The sequence below is a fragment of the Rhinopithecus roxellana genome, chromosome 5 (assembly GCF_007565055.1).
Source record: "Rhinopithecus roxellana isolate Shanxi Qingling chromosome 5, ASM756505v1, whole genome shotgun sequence".
Lineage (NCBI taxonomy): Eukaryota > Metazoa > Chordata > Mammalia > Primates > Cercopithecidae > Rhinopithecus > Rhinopithecus roxellana.
In genome coordinates, this window is record NC_044553.1 from 109,795,007 (window position 1) to 109,820,260 (window position 25,254).

Genomic DNA, 25,254 nt, shown 5'->3' on the forward strand with positions numbered 1-25,254 from the left:
CCAAAATCATTCTCAAAATTATTATTATTATTAGTTTTTTTGAGACAGAGTTTCACTCTTGCTGCCCAGGCAGGAGTGCAATGGCACAATCTCAGCTCACTGCAACCTCTGCCTCCCAGGTTCAAGCAATTCTCGTGCCTCAGCCTCCCGAGTAGCTGGGATTACAGGCATGTGCCACCACTCCCAGCTAATTTTGTATTTTTAGTAGAAACGGGGTTTCTCCATGTTGGTCACGCTGGTCTCGAACTCCCAACCTCAGGTGATCCGCCCGACTCAGCCTCCCAAAGTGCTGGGATTACAGGCGTGAGCCACCGCACCCAGCCCTCAAAATGTTTATTTAAGAGAAAGCTATCTGAGTTGTGAAGTTCAGACCAAAGACTTATGAAAAACTCATTGAAGCACCTTCTAAAAGTATAAGAATTGTAGTAGAATTTGTAATATGGAAAATAGTAATGCCAGCTAAAAATAAATTTGCTATGCAATCTAAGATCCTCTAAAATAATCTCACTTTAAGGAAGTGGAGTATACGCTCCTGCCCCAAATACTATTTCCCAAATTTCCTTTCAGACTAAATTTGGTTAATATTAATATATAGTTAAATGATGTTATTAAACTCGTCTCTATACCTTAGTGCTTGTATCTTTGGCCTTGAAGTGAACACAGTACTGAATTACATATGCTAAATGACCAATTATCCACTGAATCAACATTTTCTAATACAGTGTCTCATGTTCTTTGACATTCATGTGCCCATCATACCTGAAACTATATGAGAAAATATATTGGTTTTTATAGAAAAAAATATTAAAAACAACACAGAGTAAGAATAGAAATTTAGAATAGTTTTATTTCTTTCAAGTTACCACACCAACACAGCTACAACAAAGATCTGCTCTCTACTCTCATTGATTTTCATGTCAGCTGTTAAATTAGATTCACTATCTACAAGACATGTCAATTTATCATTATTAGTGGCATGCTTTTAAACAGTTACCATATATATGTAAAAAAGAATTCAATACTCTCTCTGAAACTTACAATTCTTAACTTCATATAATAAAATGATAATGGATAAAGAACTTCACTGATATTGGACCTCTGGAATAAATGTTTAGAGAAATCAGTCTAGTAAAAATTAGCTGAGAAGACAAACCAAAGATATAATTAAAACTCCTAGTTTTTTGGCAATTCAGTTTTTAACTATTGTACAACCAAATAGTTTATATATACAAACCACAGTTTATAAATTCTACAACTTCTTTGTCATTTTAAACTTGACTGTGTGGGCTTTAATCATCCAGGCCATGTAATTACCTTTAAGAAGCATGCTTAGGGTGTTTTCTGGACTACAGGTCCATACAGCATTTCTCTCTGTCCTCTTGGGAACAAAACATCAATTGCTTTCAGCTAAATGCACTCACATATGAATATTTCAGTACAATTTAATGCTTCTATACCAACCCCAAAGGAACAGAGCATCAATTTGTGAACACAATTCTCTTGGAGTTAAAAGCCAAGCTAGATAATGCAGTATGAAAGCAGCTGTCAATCTTCAGCTTTTTAGCAAGTTAGAAGGGCAGCCCATAAATTCAGTCCCAGCTGTATACAAGTAAGTCTATAAAGTTTGTTCCTACACAGACTTTTCAACAATAGTGAATTTTCAAAAGAGAATCCAGAAACAAAATTTATTATCTTGATACATTTTTCAAAAAATGCTTATTCATCTGGTAACTTTAAACTGACTTCTATTCACTTAGTCTCACCATTATGAATGGACAGTTGGTCTGTTAGTAAAATACCAAAATATACACAAAATAATCTACTCCCACTAAGAAGTTGCACTAAGCATAAGAACACATTTCCCTGGCATTAGATAACAGATTCTTTAATAATTGCAATATGCTTATATGTTCACATGGTTAGGAAGGTAAGGTGAGCACCATCAAAAAAGCTAATAGAAGGCAATCCAGAAATAAGTATTAAATGGAAACTACCACCAAATATGCCAATCCTTAAAAGGCCACAGAAATTAAATGCTAGTTGTAGCGTAAATCTGAGACTCTATGAAGTTCAACAAATATTAATGTGCTAACAAAATCCAGTAAGTGTGTCAAACCTCAGGTAAAGAAATAAGAATTCAATGCCTGTTCATAATTTCAAAACAAAATAAAACAAAATCTCTTAGAAAACAAGGATTTATGACAGTACTGTAAAAATGGCTAATATACAGCACTTACTATATACCAGTTTTTAAGTGTTATACAAATATTAACTCATTTAATCCTGTTTTACATATTAATCTTTAAAATCATTCAATCTGGGGGGCGGAGCAAGATGGCCAAATAGGAAAAGCTCCAGTCTCCAACTCCCAGCGCGAGCAACACAGAAGACTGATGATTTCTGCATTTTCAACTGAGGTACTGGGGTCATCTCACTAGGGAGTGCCGGACAATCGGTGCTGGTCAGCTGCTGCAGCCTGACCAGCGAGAGCTGAAGCAGGGTGAGGCATCGCCTCACCTGGGAAGCGCAAGGGGGAAGGGAATCCCTTTTCCTAGCCAGGGGAACTGAGACACACAACACCTGGAAAATCGGGTAACTCCCACCCCAATATTGCGCTTTAAGCAAACAGGCACACCAGGAGAATATATCCCACACCTGGCCGGTAGGGTCCCACGCCCACGGAGCCTCCCTCATTGCTAACACAGCAGTCTGCGGCGATCTAACCCCAAGGCAGCAGCGAGGCTGGGGGAGAGGCGCCTGCCATTGCTGAGGCTTAAGTAGGTAAACAAAGCCGCTGGGAAGCTCGAACTGGGTGGAGCTCACAGCAGCTCAAGGAAACCTGCCTGTCTCTGTAGACTCCACCTCTGGGGACAGGGCACAGCTAAAAAAAAAACAACAACAACAAAAAGGCAGACATCTCTGTCTGACAGCTTTGAAGAGAGCAGTGGATCTCCCAACACAGAGGCTGAGATCTGAGAACGGACAGACTGCCTGCTCAAGTGGGTCCCTGACCCCTGAGTAGCCTCACTGGGAGACATCCCCCACTAGGGGCAGTCTGACACCCCACACCTCACACGGTGGAGTACACCCCTGAGAGGAAGCTTCCAAAGTAAGAATCAGAGAGGTACAGTCACTGTTCAGCAATATTCTATCTTCTGCAACCTCTGCTGCTGATACCCAGGCAAACAGGGTCTGGAGTGGACCTCAAGCAATCTCCAACAGACCTACAGCTGAGGGTCCTGACTGTCAGAAGGAAAACTATCAAACAGGAAGGACACCTATACCAAAACCCCATCAGTACGTCACCATCATCAAAGACCAGAGACAGATAAAACCACAAAGATGGGGAAAAAGCAGGGCAGAAAAGCTGGAAATTCAAAAAATAAGAGCGCATCTCCCCCTGCAAAGGAGCGCAGCCCATCGCCAGCAACGGATCAAAGCTGGTCAGAGAATGACTTTGACGAGATGAGAGAAGAAGGCTTCAGTCCATCAAACTTCTCAGAGCTAAAGGAGGAATTACGTAGCCAGCGCAAAGAAACTAAATATCTTGAAAAAAGAGTGGAAGAACTGACAGCTAGACTAATTAATGCAGAGAAGGTCATAAACGAAATGACAGAGATGAAAACCATGACACGAGAAATACGTGACAAATGCACAAGCTTCAGTAACCGACTCGATCAACTGGAAGAAAGAGTATCAGCGATTGAGGATCAAATGAATGAAATGAAGCGAGAAGAGAAACCAAAAGAAAAAAGAAGAAAAAGAAACGAACAAAGCCTGCAAGAAGTATGGGATTATGTAAAAAGACCAAATCTACGTCTGATTGGGGTGCCTGAAAGTGAGGGGGAAAATGGAACCAAGTTGGAAAACACTCTTCAGGATATCATCCAGGAGAACTTCCCCAACCTAGTAGGGCAGGCCAACATTCAAATTCAGGAAATACAGAGAACACCACAAAGATACTCCTCCAGAAGAGCAACTCCAAGACACATAATTGCCAGATTCACCAAAGTTGAAATGAAGGAAAAAATCTTAAGGGCAGCCAGAGAGAAAGGTCGGGTTACCCACAAAGGGAAGCCCATCAGACTAACAGCAGATCTCTCGGCAGAAACTCTACAAGCCAGAAGAGAGTGGGGGCCAATATTCAACGTTCTTCAAGAAAAGAATTTTCAACCCAGAATTTCATATCCAGCCAAATTAAGTTTCATAAGTGAAGGAGAAATAAAATCCTTTACAGATAAGCAAATGCTTAGAGATTTTGTCACCACCAGGCCTGCCTTACAAGAGACCCTGAAGGAAGCCCTAAACATGGAAAGGAACAACCGGTACCAGCCATTGCAAAAACATGCCAAAATGGAAAGACCATCGAGGCTAGGAAGAAACTCCATCAACTAATGAGCAAAATAACCAGTTAATATCATAATGGCAGGATCAAGTTCACACATAACAATAGTAACCTTAAATGTAAATGGACTAAATGCTCCAATTAAAAGACACAGACTGGCAAACTGGATAAAGAGTCAAGACCCATCAGTCTGCTGTATTCAGGAGACCCATCTCACATGCAGAGACATACATAGGCTCAAAATAAAGGGATGGAGGAAGATCTACCAAGCAAATGGAGAACAAAAAAAAGCAGGGGTTGCAATCCTAGTCTCTGATAAAACAGACTTTAAACCATCAAAGATCAAAAGAGACAAAGAAGGCCATTACATAATGGTAAAGGGATCAATTCAACAGGAAGAGCTAACTCTCCTAAATATATATGCACCCAATACAGGAGCACCCAGATTCATAAAGCAAGTCCTTAGAGATTTACAAAGAGACTTAGACTCCCATACAATAATAATGGGAGACTTCAACACTCCACTGTCAACATTAGACAGATCAACGAGACAGAAAGTTAACAAGGATATCCAGGAATTGAACTCATCTCTGCACCAAGCGGACCTAATAGACATCTATAGAACTCTCCACCCCAAATCAACAGAATATACATTCTTCTCAGCACCACATCGCACTTATTCCAAAACTGACCACAAAATTGGAAGTAAAGCACTCCTCAGCAAATGTAAAAGAACAGAAATTATAACAAACTGTCTCTCAGACCACAGTGCAATCAAACTAGAACTCAGGATTAAGAAACTCAATCAAAACCGCTCAACTACATGGAAACTGAACAACCTGCTCCTGAATGACTACTGGGTACATAACGAAATGAAAGCGGAAATAAAGATGTTCTTTGAAACCAGTGAGAACAAAGATACAACATACCAGAATCTCTGGGACACATTTAAAGCAATGTGTAGAGGGAAATTTATAGCACTAAATGCCCACAAGAGAAAGCAGGAAAGATCTAAAATTGACACTCTAACATCACAATTAAAAGAACTAGAGAGGCAAGAGCAAACACATTCAAAAGCTAGCAGAAGGCAAGAAATAACTAAGATCAGAGCAGAACTGAAGGAGATAGAGACACAAAAAACCCTCCAAAAAATCAATGAATCCAGGAGTTGGTCTTTTGAAAAGATCAACAAAATTGACAGACCGCTAGCAAGACTAATAAAGAAGAAAAGAGAGAAGAATCAAATAGACGCAATAAAAAATGATAAAGGGGATATCACCACCGACCCCACAGAAATACAAACTACCATCAGAGAATACTATAAACACCTCTACGCAAATCAACTAGAAAATCTAGAAGAAATGGATAATTTCCTGGACACTTACACTCTCCCAAGACTAAACCAGGAAGAAGTTGAATCCCTAAATAGACCAATAGCAGGCTCTGAAATTGAGGCAATAATTAATAGCCTACCAACCAAAAAAAGTCCAGGACCAGATGGATTCACAGCTGAATTCTACCAGAGGTACAAGGAGGAGCTGGTACCATTCCTTCTGAAACTATTCCAATCAATAGAAAAAGAGGGAATCCTCCCTAACTCATTTTATGAGGCCAACATCCTCCTGATACCAAAGCCTGGCAGAGACACAACAAAAAAAGAGAATTTTAGACCAATATCCCTGATGAACATCGATGCAAAAATCCTCAATAAAATACTGGCAAACCGGATTCAGCAGCACATCAAAAAGCTTATCCACCATGATCAAGTGGGCTTCATCCCTGGGATGCAAGGCTGGTTCAACATTCGCAAATCAATAAATGTAATCCAGCATATAAACAGAACCAAAGACAAGAACCACAAATTATCTCAATAGAAGCAGAAAAGGCTTTTGACAAAATTCAACAGCCCTTCATGCTAAAAACGCTCAATAAATTCGGTACTGATGGAACGTACCTCAAAATAATAAGAGCTATTTATGACAAACCCACAGCTAATATCATACTGAATGGGCAAAAACTGGAAAAATTCCCTTTGAAAACTGGCACAAGACAGGGATGCCCTCTCTCACCACTCCTATTCAACATAGTGTTGGAAGTTCTGGCTAGGGCAATCAGGCAAGAGAAAGAATTAAATGGTATTCAGTTAGGAAAAGAAGAAGTCAAATTGTCCCTGTTTGCAGATGACATGATTGTATATTTAGAAAACTCCATTGTCTCAGCCCAAAATCTCCTTAAGCTGATAAGCAACTTCAGCAAAGTCTCAGAATACAAAATTAATGTGCAGAAATCACCAGCATTCTTATACACCAGTAACACACAAACAGAGAGCCAAATCATGAATGAACTTCCATTCACAATTGCTTCAAAGAGAATAAAATACCTAGGAATCCAACTTACAAGGGATGTGAAGGACCTCTTCAAGGAGAACTACAAACCACTGCTCAGTGAAATCAAAGAGGACACAAACAAATGGAAGAACATACCATGCTCATGGATAGGAAGAATCAATATCGTGAAAATGGCCATACTGCCCAAGGTTATTTATAGATTCAATGCCATCCCCATCAAGCTACCAATGAGTTTCTTCACAGAATTGGAAAAAACTGCTTTAAAGTTCATATGGAACCAAAAAAGAGCCCGCATTGCCAAGACAATCCTAAGTCAAAAGGACAAAGCTGGAGGCGTCACGCTACCTGACTTCAAACTATACTACAAGGCTACAGTAACCAAAACAGCATGGTACTGGTACCAAAACAGAGATATAGACCAATGGAACAGAACAGAGTCCTCAGAAATAATACCACACATCTACAGCCATCTGATCTTTGACAAACCTGAGAGAAACAAGAAATGGGGAAAGGATTCCCTATTTAATAAATGGTGCTGGGAAAATTGGCTAGCCATAAGTAGAAAGCTAAAACTGGATCCTTTCCTTACTCCTTATACGAAGATTAATTCAAGGTGGATTAGAGACTTAAATGTTAGACCCAATACCATAAAAACCCTAGAAGAAAATCTAGGTAGTACCATTCAGGACATAGGCATGGGCAAGGACTTCATGTCTAAAACACCAAAAGCAACGGCAGCAAAAGCCAAAATTGACAAATGGGATCTAATTAAACTAAAGAGCTTCTGCACAGCAAAAGAAACTACCACCAGAGTGAACAGACAACCTACAGAATGGGAGAAAATTTTTGCAATCTACTCATCTGACAAAGGGCTAATGTCCAGAATCCACAAAGAACTCAAACAAATATACAAGAAAAAAACAACCCCATCAAAAAGTGGGCAAAGGATATGAACAGACATTTCTCAAAAGAAGACATTCATACAGCCAAGAGACACATGAAAAAATGCTCATCATCACTCGCCATCAGAGAAATGCAAATCAAAACCACAATGAGATACCATCTCACACCAGTTAGAATGGCAATCATTAAAAAGTCAGGAAACAACAGGTGTTGGAGAGGATGTGGAGAAATAGGAACACTTTTACACTGTTGGTGGGATTGTAAACTAGTTCAACCATTATGGAAAACAGTATGGCAATTCCTCAAGGATCTAGAACTAGATGTACCATATGACCTAGCCATCCCACTACTGGGTATATACCCAAAGGATTATAAATTATTCTACTACAAAGACACATGCACACGTATGTTTATTGAGGCACTATTCACAATAGCAAAGACTTGGAATCAACCCAAATGTCCATCTGTGACAGACTGGATTAAGAAAATGTGGCACATATACACCATGGAATACTATGCAGCCATAAAAAAGGATGAGTTTGCGTCCTTTGTAGGGACATGGATGCAGCTGGAAACCATCATTCTTAGCAAACTATCACAAGAACAGAAAACCAAACACCGCATGTTCTCACTCATAGGTGGGAACTGAACAATGAGATCACTTGGACTTGGGAAGGGGAACATCACACACTGGGGCCTATCATGGGGAGGGGGGAGGGGGGAGGGATTGCATTGGGAGTTATACATGATATAAATGATGAACTGATGGGTGCTGACGAGTTGATGGGTGCAGCACACCAACATGGCACAAGTATACATATGTAACAAACCTGCATGTTATGCACATGTACCCTAGAACTTAAAGTGTAATTAAAAAAAAATAATAATAATAAAATCATTCAATCTTTAATACTGCAGTATGAAGTATGAATTATTATCACCATTATATAGTAGAGAAAACTGTGCTACAGAGCGGTTAAGTGATTTGTCCAAAGTCACACAGCCAGCAAGTGGCAACACCAAGAGCTGAATCCTGACAACCTGGCTAGAAAGTCTAGATTCTTAACCAATCTCTGACACTATCTATTATAGGGAACTTTTTAAATCTGATAAAGGGTATCCACTAAAAACAGACAGCCAACATAATACCTATGGTGAAACAATGGAAGAATTTCTCGAAATGAAGGACAAGGATGTTTATCCTCACCACTTCTGTTCAACAATGCGACAGCTAACCTAGTAAGAAAAGAAAATTGGCCAGGTGCGGTGGCTCACGCCTGTAATCCCAGCACTTTGGGAGGCTGAGGCAGGTGGATCACGAGGTCAGGAGATCGAGACCATCCTGGCTAACACAGTGAAACCCCGTCTCTACTAAAAACACAAAAAAAATTAGCCGGGCGAGGTGGCAGGTGCCTGTAGTCCCAGCTACCTGGGAGGCTGAGGGAGGAGAATGGTGTGAACCCAGGAGGCGGAGCTTGCAGTGAGCCGAGATCACGCCACTGCACTCCAGCCTGGGCTATAGAGCCAAGACTCAGTCTCAAAAAAAAAAAAAAAAGAAAAGAAAAGAAAATTGAATAAAAAGATGAAGCAAAATTTCATTATTCATTATTCCCAGAAGATATGGCTATGTACAACATCCAAGAGAATCTACAGATAAATTAGTAAGAATAATATATAAGTATCAATTGCATTCCTATATATCTACATACTTTTATAACAAAAATTATAAAACTGTCTAAACAAGTGGTCACAGAAGACCAAATGCTGCAAAGATTTTGACTCTTTCCAAATTAATCTATACATCCAATGTTCCTCACTTGAGGAATTTTCACTATCTGAATATATGTTACAATATGTACTTTTTAAACCCAGGAGTCACTATTCAAATTTAAAAAAACAACTATCAAGAGATTTGCATGAATGCACATTTAAGGTGCTTATGAATCTAAGAGAGACTGTCCAGTCTACTCAACAGCTGTATCTCAGCTATTTTCCTGACAAGAGCATATCTTATGCTCACATTCTATAACCATGAGCAAAAGGAACACAAGGAGACATACATTTTTAAAGATATTTTTCATCTAATTGTTTTATCTAAGACTGCAGACAATGGTTCACAGCCATCTATTTCTGGACCTCAGGAGTGGAGAAAACTGTCCATCACTTCTTCGGATCCAATAGTGAGCCCTTTGCTAGATCCTTCCCACACATTTTGATTCACGACTGAATGGCAACCATGGTAACAGCCCCTTCTCCCACTTCTCACCAGCAAATCTAACTCAGGCAACACTTTAATCAGTACATTATTTTTTTTACATGGTCTTGGTTATTAGCTAAGAGTTATTTGCAGTTCATCATGTATCTTTAACATATTTTCTCATTGCTTAATTACATTATGGTACGTTTGGGGCAGTATAGAAGAAATATCTGATACTGTACAGTTTCCACACTATTCTGTCCAAAAACACACCAAATAATGAGTGTAGTAAGTGTTAAGTAACTGGTGTTTTACACGCATAATGCAGATTTTTACATGAACTGGGATTCTTATAAAAGTGTTTAAGATTTTGTAACTGAGGGAAAATTATTTGAGGTTTCCATTAGACGGTGAACCAGTTATTAATTCTCCCTGTTAAGATAATAAAACATAGGTCTGAGTTCTCTGAAGTTTTAGTAGCTATACAATTTTTGTAATAGTCTAAATCTGGATAATGAGTTATACCTACATTTCTGATCAATATTTCAACTGTGAAGCTTGACAAATGAATTCTAAAACTGTAAAGAAACGCAGGGAACCAATAGCTAAAAACATTTTGGAGAACTGAGAAGGGAGATACTGCCAACCAGATAACTTTATTATAAAGCTTAAATGTAGTATGGGTACAGTAATAAACAACTGGCCAATGGGACAGAATAGATGGCCCAGAAACAGACCCCTGCATACATATAAACTTGATATATAACAGATGATGCTGCACATCAGTGGAGGAGAGAAGGAATGTGTATTAAATGGTGCTGAGGTACCTGATTAACTATATGGGGGGAAATGGAATACTCACTTCACATTCAACATAAAAATCAAATCAAGTAGATTATAATTATAAACCAAAATGTGAAGAAGGACAAAATTTTAAAAACTTTTAGAAGAAAATACAGGTGAATATCTCTACAAACCTATCTTAGGAATGATTTCTTAAACAAGACACAAAAAGTACATACCAAAAAGGAAAAAAAAATAAGTTGAACCACATTAAAATTAATGCTCTATCAAAAGGTATTATTTTTTAAAATGGGAAAGACATAAATGAAAGAAAATGTATGCAACACACATAACCAATAAAAGATGTGTATCCAGAATACATAAAGAACTTCCAAGAATCAGCCTGGCCAACATGGTGAAACCCCATTTCCACAAAAAAATATACAAAAATTAGCCACGTATGGTGGAGGGCGCCTGTAGTCCCAGCTACTTGGGAGGCTGAGGTGGGAGAATTGCTTGAACCCAGGAAGCAGAGGCTGCAGTGAGCTGAGAGCTGAGATCGCGCCACTGCACTCCAGCCTAGGCAACAAAGTAAGACCCTGTCTCCAAAAAAAAAAAAAAAAAAAAGAACTTCCAAGAATCAATGAAAGATAATTTAAGCCGGGCACAGTGGCTCAAGCCTGTAATCCCAGCACTTTGGGAGGCCGAGACGGGCGGATCACGAAGTCAGGAGATCGAGACCATCCTGGCTAACACGGTGAAATCCCGTCTCTACTAAAAAAAACAAAAAAACTAGCCAGGCGAGGTGGCAGGCGCCTGTAGTCCCAGCTACTCAGGAGGCTGAGGCAGAAGAATAGCGTAAATCCGGGAGGTGGAGCTTGCAGTGAGCTGAGATCCAGCCACTGCACTCCAGCCTGGGCGACTAAGCGAGACTCCGTCTCAAAAAAACAGAAAGAAAAAAAGAAAAAAAATAATTTAATAGAAAAATGAGCAAATGGTTTTAACATTAAATATTCAAAGGGGAAAAAACCATAAATGGATATTTCGCATATGAAAAGATATCTCACTAGTAATCACAGAAAAGCAGATAAAAAGCACAGTGAGATTTCTTGCCCATCAGGCCAGCAAAACTTTTTAAAAATTGTGCTAAAATATATATAACATAAAATTTACCACAGTAATCTTTTTTTTTTTTTTGAGACGGAGTATCATTCTTGTTGCCCAGGCTGGAGTGCAATGGTGCGATCTTGGCTTGCTACAACCTCCACCTCCCAGGTTCAAGCGATTCTTCTGCCTTAGCCTCTGGAGTAGCTGAGATTACAGGCATGTGCCACCACGCTCAGCTAATTTTGTAGTTTTAGTAGAGACAGGGTTTCTCCGTGTTGGTCAGGTTGCTCTTGAACTCTCAACCTCAGGTGATCCACCCGCCTTGGCCTCTGAAAGTGCTGGGATTACAGGCATGAACCACCGTGCCCGGTCCATGGTAATCATTTTTAAATATATAGTTCTGGGACACGTACAGCTACCTTGTTATGCAACCATCACCACCCATCTTCAGAACTGCCGTCTATCTCAAGAACTGCAAAAGTTTTTTTTTAAATTGTAAATAACCAAAGTTCAGAGAGCTGTTAAAACTGTTAGTAAATATAAGCTGGAATAACCACTTTGGGAAACAATTTGTCAAAATCTGGTAAAGCTAGATTATCTACAATTAGCAATGTCACCCCAAGGCATATTTCTTTAATAAAACACTAACATACAAGGAAACATTATTAATAATCTTCATGGTAACATTATTTGTAAGAAATTACTGACTACTTAAACAACCATTAGTAAGAAAATAGGTAAAGTGTGATAAATTCATATAATAGAATACCATACATAAATGAAATACAAATGAAAAAAATGCTACCTGCATTAACACAGATGAGTCTCACAAATACAAGATGAATTGAAAAAAGAAAGAACATATATAGGACATTACTATTGATAATTTCAAAAATATACACAATAACATTATATATCAGTGCTCCCCAACTTTTTTATACCATGGCACACAGAAAATAACATTTGTATCATACACAAACAAGGCTGGTCATAAAATCCACTGTTCCAAAGGCTGAGAGGATCAACATCTGGTATGCCTCTAAATCATTCATCATACTCATATTGAAAATCTCAGCTATATACTGCTTAGGGATCTGTAGATGATATGTAGTAAAAGTAAAAATGAAATATCTTGAAACAATAATAATCAAATTTAGGATAATGGCTACTTTTTTTTCTTTTTTTTTCTTGCTCTGTTGATCAGGCTGGAGTGCAGTGGCACAATCATAGCTAACTGCAGCCTTCATCTCCCTGGCTCAAGTGATCCTCCCACTTCATTCAGTCTCCCAAGTAGCTGGGACTACAGGTACATGCCACCACACCCAGCTAAATTTTTTAAGTAGAGAGGAGGTCTCGCTATGTTGCCCAGGCTGGTCTCAAACTCCTGAGCTCACATGATCTTCCTGCCGCGGCCTCCCAATGTGCTGGGATTACAGGTGTGAGCCACCCACTGTGCCCAGCCAGTAATGGTTACTTTTGAGAGGAGGAAAAAATGTGTATTTGGCCGGGCGCGGTGGCTCAAGCCTGTAATCCCAGCACTTTGGGAGGCCGAGACGGGCGGATCACGAGGTCAGGAGATCGAGACCATCCTGGCTAATACGGTGAAACCCCGTCTCTACTAAAAAATACAAAAAACCAGCCGGGCGACGAGGCGGGCACCTGTAGTCCCAGCTACTCGGGAGGCTAAGACAGAAGAATGGCGTCAACCCGGGAGGCGGAGCTTGCAGTGAGCTGAGAGCCGGCCACTGCACTCCAGCCTGGGCGGCAGAGCAAGACTCCGTCTCAAAAAAAAAAAAAAAAAAAAAGTGTATTAAAGGAAGAGTACACAAGGGTTTTCAACAGTACTGTAATATTGTTTCTTAAATTCAGGGACGAAAACATTAGTGTTTATTACTTCTATATAAATTATATATTTATATTTTCATAAATTTATATATAAACTTTTAAATAAAAAGAAAAGAATGGGAAGGAAAAGGAATACAGCAAACCTAAGGTACATTTTCAAGCTTAGCCCAGCAAGAGAGGTGAAAGGGGCAATAGGTAATGGGGAAAAGAAGCTGCTGGGCAGATAAAGGGTTTTCTTCTTTTTTTTTTTTTCTTTTGAGACGGAGTCTCGCTCTGTCACCCAGGCTGGAGTGCTGTGGCCGGATCTCAGCTCACTGCAAGCTCCGCCTCCCGGGTTCACGCCATTCTCCTGTCTCAGCCTCCCGAGTAGCTGGGACTACAGGCGCCGCCACGTCGCCCGGCTAGTTTTTTTGTAGTTTTTAGTAGAGACGGGGTTTCACCATGTTAGCCAGGATGGTCTCGATCTCCTGACCTCGTGATCCGCCCGTCTCGGCCTCCCAAAGTGCTGGGATTACAGGCTTGAGCCACCACGCCCGGCCAAGGGTTTTCTTCTTAAGACTATAGAAAAGGGGCCAATAGAGAAGGAGAGACTCTGACCCGGAGGATGGAGTAACTAATAGAACACTGTCTCAAAGAAGGTACAAAATGATGGGGTCCAGAGGATAAGAAGACATATTAGCAAAATTAAAAAGGGAGGCCCTCTTTTTTATCTACATGTAGATACGCTGTATTTTTGTATTGCTTTGCTTATGTAGAAAGTACAATAAGTTTACTTGTGAAGTAGAAGGAATGGTCAGTTTCTGAGAATAAGATAATGATACCAAGTAAGGGGTTTTAAAAGGGGTGACAATTTAAAATAAAGTAGTTGAAATACTAACAGACGACAAAAATCAGAATTCAGTTGCCACAGACACATTTGTAGAGAACTATCTGAGGCTATGCAATTCAACAATTTTCTCTGGACAGAGTTCTGATAATGTGCTCAGGGCTCTAGTCATTCTGCAGAGGTGTAGTACAGACTCTCAGGAAAATAAGAAAGGGTGAGAGCTCAGCTAGTAGCACTCTAGATATACCACCCCACTTCAACTCCACTTTTTCCCATATTATACATGGGGCTTCCTGATAAACTTTCCTAGATCACTAGTCACTACCCTAGAATAAGCCTGAACAGCAGATACAAAATCACATAATTTCTGCCTCTCACGAAAATGCACTTAATATTAGGCAATTTGCCTACACTAAGGGACATTATTAAAAATGCAGTCCTATGAAACCACTGTCTTATTTACAGTAAAGGTATTGTTGAGGATGTCAATCAATAGAGCCTTCTTTATAAGGACTCAAGGGATATATCTCTCTCTGATCTTGATACCAGGCCAAATGATACTTCCCATGTGCCATTTAGTTTGCTTTTACGTTAGGACACTGTAAATCAGGGCACTGATCCTGTTGTCCAATATGAATTGGCTTCTAAAAACCAAATTTGCAGCCCACATCTAGCAAACAAACAGGACCATATAGAATCTTTTTTATTAAGGTGACTTTATTTTTATGTAATTAGAGACAGGATCTTGCTTTGTCACCCAGGCTGGAGTGTAGTGGCACAACTACAGCTCACTGCACCCTTGAACTCCTGGGTTTCCTTCTACTTCACTAGTAAACTTATTGTACATTCTACAACTCAGCCTCCAGTGCTGGGATTACAGGCATGAGCCATCTCACACAGCCAGAATTTTTATTTACACTCTCTGACCTCATTTCAATCTATCTTTCTAGCCTTTATCTTTCACCTGAATTTTCTCAGGATGACTCAAACTGCTACCCACCATCACTACAGATAAGGCAGAGTTTGGCTGCCACAGGTAGAGACACAGGGGGCAAGGACAAGAACACTGAGAAAGCCTCATTCTGAGGCCCAAGTGCAGAGGATCTGCCTAAGACTGAGACTAAATAAGAACCAAGAACCATCCCTTACCACAACCATATAACTTAAGACTAAAGAGATGACAACTAAACACAATACTTGGCCCTAAAGTGGATTCTGTATTAGGCTAACTGATAAAACTGGAGTATTCCATTAGAAAATAAAAAATTGGAATCAGAATATGAACTGACAAAATTGGGATATGGCATATAAATGTGTTTTGGTTATATAAGAGAATATTTCTATTCTTAGGAAATACATACTGAGGTCTTTAAGGGTAAAGGGCTATAAATGTTACTATCAACTAGTTCAAAAAAAATGTATGTACACACACACACACAGAGTACTTTTTTTTTTAAAGAGATGAGGTCTTGCTGCATTATGCAAGCTCGAGTGCAGTGGCTGTTCATAGGTATGATCATAGTGTACTATAGTCTGTAACTGCTGGCCTCAAGCAATCCTCCCACCTCAGTCTCCTGAACAGCCAGGACTATAGACATAGACATACATCACAGTGCTCAGCTATACTGCTTTTAATTTTCAACTTTTTATAAGTCTGAAATCATTTCAAAATAAAAAATAAAGAGAAGTCTTTGTTACAATAGTAAGCTATGAATTGACTAGTGTTTTCCTATCACTGGGTCTGAATTCTTGCAGGGAGCATAAATCCATAAGCATACCAGGAATTGTTCCATAATCTTTCATATTCACATGTAAATTATTGTGAATGACCAAAAAAAGCATTTAAAAAAATAACAAAATTCACAGCATCCTTTGAGTATTACATGTTTTTTAAATTATTAAAATATTATTTTGTGAGGATAACCAAATCTGACTTTATGTGCCCTTACTTTATGAAGTAGGGAACTTTTTACTACTGATCATCAGAAACAGCAGTGCTGATGATGCTTTCCACAGCTATTACAAAGTGGCAAAAAAACGAGAGGATCTTCAAACAATGTAAGTTGAAAGGAAAGTAGAAAACGAAATCAAGCTTTAAGAGATTCAAGAAGTTTCAATGGTAGGGAAAGTAGACCCAAATTAAATAAGGATAAATGAAAGTACTGCGTTCAGCTTTAAAAACAAAGAAATACTGAATTATTACTAGACAAAGGAGATGTGGTTTAATAGCAGCAATTCAAGTGGGGGAGGGGAAAGATTCTGGATGGCCACAAGTGTAATTCTTGCCAACAGTGGGATACCGCAGCCAAAAACCTAATGCATTATTAAGTAGCATTAATTAAGATATTATTTAGGGAGATAATAATCCAACTCTGCACTAGTCAGAGCACAAGTGAAGTAATGCATTCAATTCTGGGCCTCAGGACTCCTGGCTTACATACAGCCCTGAGGGAATAGCTTGTATCAGACCAATCCTCCTGCTGAGAACAACTACAAAACCTGGTTAAAACACAGATAGCAACTGTTTAAGTACAATGGAGATCAACTTAGACAGGCAGCATTGAAGGAGCCATGATTCTGTAAGGGAGGGAGGCACACTGAAATGAGCCCAGCATATATCTCTATTTTCTCCCTTGGGGCATTTGCGGATTCCCCACAGGGATAAAAGCCAATCCGAAAAGGAGATACTTTGGATAGAAATCTGCAGTCTTATTGGTTGAGTAAACACACAAAAGACAGTATTCGTGACTGCCAAACCAGCTGGAAAGTGAGGGAAACATTCCAGAAGAAGAGAACCACAGGGAGAGAACCACAAACTCTGCACATACACTCCACTCAAAACTCTGGCTGACCCCCGCATTAGGCATGTATGAGGTGAGCTCTACACTGTCAGGCTAAGACTAAAAGAACTGAATATAAGGAGATTGAGTCTGGAATTTGAGTTCAGCCAAGTTAACTGCCTGCTAAAACACAAAGTTAATATTCTTAATAGGAATATAACAGAATCCATAATCTCTACAACATATTCAGTGTCTCTACAATACATTACAAAACTATTAGACAACCAGCAATTCTCCAAATATGGTCAGGATAACCCTGAGAGCCTCAAGACCCTTTCAGGGATTCTGCAAAGTCAAACCTATTTTCATAGCAATACTAAGATGTTATTTACCACTTTTTTCTTTCATTCGCTCACAGTGTACAGTGGAGTCTCCCAGAGGTGCCAGAACTTTTAAAGAAACCATCACTCTGATAGCTAACAGAATGTATGCATCTGTATTTTTATGTTTCCTAAAAGTTTTTACGGTATAGTTGGTTTTAGGTATAAATTTGTATGTATATAGGGATTAACTTAGTTTGTTCTCAGGACAGTACAGCAGTGTGTGTTCTTACAGTTATAACTGCTATAATTTCTACAATTTCATTATTGTTCAATAAACCAATGTTTGAAATACCAAAGGTTTCCTTGTGCCTGCAAGGAAACATAAGAAATACACTCTGTTGTCTTACATGGCAATAACATTTACATTTTTAAAAATTTTTATTCATTTTTAAAGTTCTCTAAAACTATTTTTATAATATTTATACTGAAATAGAGAAGACTAACTTTCTCAACCCACAGCTGCAACAACCATGTCTAAAGATACTGAAAAAGATGAAACCAATAACAGAGTTTTCTAACTTATGGAAAAGAGAAATATACTCTAAAAAATACTGTGTAAAATAAATGAAAATATGATAAAAGTTATCTTTCTCTTAGCTTTACAGATGCTAATAATTTACCTTACTCTATCTTATGCAAAGGAAGTGATGACTATTTTGAAAACAAACATTCAGAGTTCAGAGAAAACTAAATTGGATTTTATTTTAACATAAATGTCATGAGTTTAAGAGCCAAAAGCTATTATTTTAGCTTTTCAAGCAAGAAAAGAAAAAGGTCACTGAAGCATCTTAAGTTATCATATTTCATTGGTTAGAGAAGTCTAGTTGCTAAGAGACTAATAGAGGTGACATTGCTGAATTCCTGCTTTGAAAACTCAGGAAAACAAACTATGGCACTGTCACATTCCAGTGGTACAGTAACTTGCTGAATAAAATATTTAGCTGTAAACATGAAGACAGCATCTCATCTGCAAAACTGTACTTTTGCCTGACAAGTCTATAGACATGACTGCGTTTCCTGCTTTACTTCTGTTGTCTAGTATTGATACCAAGTAATCATTGAAGAATATTTTTACATGAATCCTTGGCAATGAACACAAGTGGTGATGAAATACTCAAAGTGTTAAATAGCTTTTTGGAATCCCATGGTTTATTTTGGAAAAACCGAATTGACATTTGCACTGATGATCTGAAAATGACAGTGGGTAACACTGCCTTAGTGGTAGTTTCAAGGCAGTGGCACTAAACTCACTGCGTTCTTCATGGCCACATACAGTTTTTTGTTTTGTTTTTTTAAAGCCACTTTCACCTAAGGTCCTTGACAAAGCAGTAAGAATTATTAACCTTGGCCAAGCACGGTGGCTCACACCTGTAATGCCAGCACTCTGGAAGGCCAAGACAGGTAGATCACATAAGGTCAGGAGTTTGAGATCAGCCTGGCCAACATGGTGAAACCTTGTCTCCACTAAAAATACAAAAATTAGCCGGGCATAGTGGTTCACACCTGTAATCCCAGCTACTCAGGAGGCTGAGGCACCAGAATCACTTGAACCCAGGAGGTGGAGGCTGCAGTGAGCCAAGATGGTGCCACTGCACTCTAGCCTGGGCAATAAGAGTGAGACTCCATCTCAAGAAAAAAAAAAAAGAATTATTAACGTTATTAAATCTTGACCTTGGAGTACATGTATCTTTAATATTCTGTGTGACAAACTGTGAAGAATGTAGAAAACACTTCCACTTCATACCAAAGCACAATGGGTTGTCTCGAGGGAAAGCACCTGTTTAATAGTTTGAGCTGTAAGCTGAACCAGGTACTTTTTTCATGAAACACAATTTTTACTTCAAAGAAAATCTGACAGACATTTGCATTTTTTGCAGGTATCTTACTGTGAATAAAGTGACCTCATCAATTCTGAGACAACAACTGAAAGTATTTCTTATCAAGGACAAAATTTGAACTTTTAAGTGAAAACCAGAATTCTAAAACACTTGTACCGATGACTACGAGCTTTGAAGATTCTTCTAACAAGATGAGTGATGCACCACATAACAACGTTTTTTTGGTCAACAGTAGACTGCATATATAAGGGTGGTCCCATAAAATTATAAAGAATCTGAAACATTCCTATCGCCTTAGTGATGTCATAGACGTTGTAACATCATAGCACAACGTATTAACTTTTCTATGTTTAGATACACAAATACCATTTTACAATTGCCTACAGTATTCAGTACAGTAACATACTATACAGGTTTGTAGCCTAGCAGCAATAGGCTACTCCATATAGCCTAGGTGTTCAGTAGACTATGACATCTAGGTTTGTGTAAGTACACTCTGTGATGCTCACACAATAACAAAATCATCTAATGACACATTTCTCAGAATATATCCCTATTGTTAAGTGATGCCTGCCTATATTAATGAATGTGACTTTTTTTTTTAAAGTCTTCAATTTTATTTGTTTTAAACAGCAACTAACAGCTTGGAAATGTCCCTAATAGCTAGGACCCGCCCCATGCATTCCAGAGGTTCCCCCACCAAGGCTGGGGTCCAGATTCCAGGAACTCCTCCTCATCAGGCCTGATTTCTCTGGAGACTTGGGATAAAAAAGCCTGTGCAGTTAGAGGGGAAGTTGGCACTAAAGGTCACCGTTTAGAAGAGTTGGGCTCCGACACAGCTGCCTTCACTAGTCTGAGGATATTCTGAGATTTGGTAGTGTGCTCAGATTGTGGGCATGGAGAGGGGCTCCTGAACTCCTCTACAGCCTCACTCACTCCTTCCTCTTGCTGGCTCAACATGCTGCCTTTGGAAGAGCAGCACCTGATAGTCTGGGTGCTCCAGCATGCCTTTGTGTGACCCGGTCAGTTGCAGAGAAGCATGCTCCCCTCAACTTCTCCTGTCCTAGGCAGGGTGTGGAATCAGAAAGGTGATGAAGATTCAGACCTGAGATACCCACCCCTTACAACCCTCACCTAAAAGTGAATATTGCAAGGACATCATTTTGTGACTTGGAGGGGCAAACCTGGGTATTTAAACCCAAAGGCAGTAACAGCTGGGCCCCCAGGCTGGAGGCAGCTCAATGCATGTACTTAAGCAGCAGGGGCAGCTCAGCAGGACGGTAGGGCCCACAGGGCTGGACCTGGACTGCCCACTGCCATCCACACCCATGGTAACCATGGAAACATAACCACCCTGCTCCTGCCAGCTGCCTGGGTTCAGACAACCAGGACTGGCCCACTTCCATCAAGCCAAATCCTAAACTGATGCCAGGCTGGCCACAGAGTGGTTGCAGGAAGAACTGGGATTGGGTGATTTGGTCAGTCCAGGCTTCCCAGCACAGATTGGGAGGACTACCACAGGAGCTTCCACACCTTGATGTCTGGGCTGGGGTCAGACAGGGCTTAGGCAGCCAGCATAGTGGCCATCAGAGCTGGCCAAATGGTCCCGATGCCCTCTGCCTGTGAGCTAACAGCTACTGTGTGGCTGCTGCCCTTGCTGCAGCAGCAAAAGCCTCTGTGTCTCATTGAGGGGACTCTGGCTGGTGGTCTGCCTGCCCTGGCTGTTCAGCCAGCCCTCCAGGGGTTAGGATGCATCAATAGTCAGTGGGAGTGCCACCCACTGCTCCCATGCCACTGTCATCCCCAGCTCCACTGTAAGGCTGATCCCCGCCAGGCAACTCCAGGCTGCCTCCTGCAGTGGACTCCTCGGCTCTCTCGATGTTGATGTATAAGGGGTCCTGGCTGGCGGATAGCACAGACAGCTGGCCCAGAATGCTCTCCAGTTTCATTCGCAGACAAATAAAGCTTGGGCGCTGCTTGGGGTCAGCACTCCAGCACTGGTACATGAGATCATACAAAAGGTCATCTGAAGGCCTAAGCAGCCCCTGGCTTGGATGGAGTGGGAATGTAAGAAGTCCTCCATACACTCTGGAAGCTGTTTCAGGCGGTTCCCGGCAACGAGGTAGTTGTAAATCTCAGCGTTTTTGATGCCAGTGTATGGCGTCTGCCCACGTGTCATGATCTCCCACATGATCACCCTGAAGGCCCACACATCACTGTGCACAGTATACAGGTTGTCAGCCAGGCTCTCCAGGGCCAGCCACTTGACAGGCAATTTGGAGGCACAGCCCTGACGATAGTAGTCCCCGCTGTAGATCTTCTAGGAGAGTCCAAAGTCAGCCACACACACTGTCATGTCCACTGCCAGCATGCAATTCCGAGCGGCCAGGTCTCGGTGGATGAAGTTCCGACAGCTCAGGTACTCCATGCTGCAGGCAATGTCCACCATGAACCGGATCAGGGTAAAGGGGTTCTCCCCAATCTGGGAGGTGAGCAGAAAGGTATGCAGGTCCCCATGCTTCATGAACGGCAAGATGACCATGGGGATGGGGTGACAGCCTTTAGCCCTGCTACAGAGGCTCACCCCAACAAGTCTGGCCATGTGTGGATGGTCAAACTCCTTCATGCAGGCTGCTTCCCTGAGGAACTCTTCAATGTCGCTTCAGGCAATGATGTCAGCTTTCAGCATCTTTCACAAAGGAGCCATCCTCCTGCTTCAGCTGTGCCTACCGCACTGAACCACACTCTCCTTTGCCCAACATCTGGCCAAGGTGAACTGCTGCTCTGGGCGGAGCACATCCTTCAGTTTTTCCTTTAGTTCACTGTTGATGCTCAAGCTGTCCAATGCGGCCTCGATGCACTTGGGCCTTTCTCCATTGAAGGACTGGGCTGCCCGGAAGTAAACAGCTGGCTCTCCCCAGGCCATGACACGGTCAAAGCCTTGCCCAAACCGTGTCTCTTTCCGTCTCTTTCGAAGCAGGATGAGGGCCAGGGCAGCAGCCGTCACCAGGGCCATTAGCACACTAAGGACCACAGGTACCCAGGATGTGCGGCTGTGAGGAGGGCCCTGCTGGCCTGCATTGTCATGAGAAGAGACCACCACTGGCTAACTCCAGGGTCCACAGCCAACTGCATTGGAGACGCACACCATATGATCAGGTCCTTTTGGGGATCCCAGCCTGTCAAATTGGTCCTGCTCCCCTCCACTGTCAGCTCATCCTGGGTTCCACTGTCTTGAACCCAGGACAGTTTACAGGGTCCCAGGGGGCCTTCCAAAAGGCCCTCAGGGATCACTTCTTCCCACTCCAAGATGAGGCCTGAATCTGTGCGGATGGCATGGGGGTTTTGGGGAGCGCTGGCTGCGGCCAGACCCTTGGTCTGAAAGGGCACCCAGTCAGCATAGGGAGTGGGCCCCAAGGCATTTGCACAGTGCACCCTGAGGCTGTAGCTGGTGGCAGGCACCAGGTCCCGGAGCAGGCAGGTAAAGGGGGCCACAGGGATCACAACAGCCAGGGCTTTCCCAGCCTCCTGGGGCCTGTGTTACCTGAACTGTACAGGACTATAGCAGGGCTCAGACATCAGCACCTGGCATCCAGGCCACACTAATGTTGCTGCTGGAAAGCTTTGTCACAGTGATGATGAAGGGGGCTGCAGGCAGTGCTTGAAGGTGAACAGTGGCTATGTGAGAAGAGGCCAGGCATTTTAGGTTGTGAGCTTCACAGGAAAACACGGGTGCTCTGGGTCACCCCTGTTACATTTAAAACAGATGGAGAGGGAGCAGGTCCCCCGATCTTCATAGTTTCTCTCCACCAGACAATGGTAACAGGTTCAGGGAGACCCACAGCCTTGCAAGACAGTTGGAAAGGGGCATTGGGTGGCACTGCCAGATCTTTTGGCTCCACTGTGAAAAGTGGCACACCTTCTACCATGAGCCACACTGGCTGGGAGATCTTGGTTTCGCCCCCATTCTCCACCTGGCACCAGTACTGGCCCGCGTCAGAGCGCTCCACTGACTTCAGGCTGAGGAAGCCGATCCAGTGCTGCTTGCTGACAGGGATGTACAACTGGTCCAAGTTCTGGATCACAGGCCCATCCTTCACCAGCTGGATGTCAGGCTCCTCCATCCCCTCCACGCTGCAGTTGAGCTTCACCGGCTGCCCCTGAGCCACTGTCAGCTTCACCAGGGCTCTCTTGAGCTTCGGACCTGCAGCCGCAGACCTGCAGCAGCAGAGAAGCCAGAGCTGCCAATGGCAGCCCCAGCGACGGCAGCAGCAGCGGGAACCTTGGCCGGCCCATGCTCCGCCTCAGCGCCATCTGTGGTGACGCCACACCATGCCAGGCCCAGCCTGCGAGCGAGCAGGGAGGAGGGCTGAATGTGACTTTTTATATTGACAAATATGTCAACATTTGGAAGATCTTCATAACTCAGTAAACCATTATTTTCTAAATGAACAATGCATAATATTACAAAGTGGTAAAATATTCACTCAGGCCAGGTGCAGTGGTTCACACCTGTAACCCTAGCACTGTGAGAGGCCAAGACAGATGGATCACTTGAGCCTAGAAGACCAGTCCTGAAATGATACAGATTTTGAAATCAGTACACAAGGATTTTAAAGTAGGTATTATAACCTACGCTCAAGGATGTAAAGTGAAATACCTGTAATGGTCAAATAGATAAGAAATTAGAGAAATAAAAATTTTAAAAACAAACAAATGCAAATCTCAAACTAACAAATATAAAGCCTAGAATAAGAAAGTCCCTGGATAGGGTTAAAAGCATATTAAAATTACACAAGAGTCAGTGGCCCTGAAAATGGACCAAAAGAAATGATCCAAGCTATAGAGAGAAAAAATAGGAAATAGAATCAACAGAACTCCAGCAATCGGGGAAAGAACATCAGGATATCTAAAATGTGTGTAACTAGAGTCCCAGAACAAAACTGAGAAAAAAAAAAATGAAGCAGAAAAAACAGTAACATAAAACATCCCAAATGTGGTAAAAGGCATAGATTTATAGATTTAAGAAGCTTGCTATCTGAAGCAGGATAAATACAAAAAGACATACTCCTAGGTATATTATAATTAAACTTTTTTTTTTCTTTTTGCCGGGGGGACGGAGTCTCACTCTGTCGCCCAGGCTGGAGTGCAGTGGCCAGATCTCAGCTCACTGCAAGCTCCACCTCCCAGGTTCACGCCATTCTCCTGCCTCAGCCTCCTGAGTAGCTGGGACTACAGGCGCCTGCCACCATGCCCAGCTAATTTTTGGTATTTTTAGTACAGACGGGGTTTCACCATGTTAGCCAGTATGGTCTCCATCTCCTGACCTCGTGATCTGCCTGCCTCGGCCTCCCAAAGTGCTGGGATTACAGGCGTGAGGTACCACACCCGTCCTACCATAATCAAACTTCTCAAGATCTACGATAACGATAAAATCTTGAAAGCAACAACAAAAAAACACACAGAGCAACAATACAAACAGTGGTTGAGCTCTTATTAGAAACAATGAAGACCAGAAGACAATGGAACTCAAAGTGCTGGGGGGAACTCTACCTGAAATTCTATACCTAAGAATAGATGCGTCAGGATGGCCCAGTAGGCACGAGACTCAAGCTATATAACAAAAAAAAAAAAAAAAAAAAACTTTCAAGAATGCAAGTGTAGCCAGGTGCAGTGGCTCACGCCTATAATCCCAGCACTTTTGGGAGGTCAAGGAGAGTGGATCACTTCAGCTCAGGAGTTTGAGACCAACCTAGACAACATGGTAAAATCCCATCTCTACCAAAAATACAAAAAATTAGCCAGGTGTAGTGGCACATACCTGAAGTCCCAGCTACTGAGGAGGCTGAGGTGGGAGGGCTGCTTGAGCTTGAGAGGTGGAGGTTGCAGTAAGCCAAGA

At 41.6% G+C, this 25,254-nt stretch overlaps 1 protein-coding gene and 1 pseudogene across 2 annotated transcripts in view; both read right to left on the reverse strand.

Annotated features, from left to right (window-relative positions):
- ETFA (electron transfer flavoprotein subunit alpha) overlaps window positions 1-25,254 on the reverse strand; it is a 112,202-nt gene that overhangs the window by 29,520 nt on the left and 57,428 nt on the right. The window lies entirely within an intron of this gene.
- Window positions 20,028-23,735, reverse strand: LOC104672049 (annotated as a pseudogene).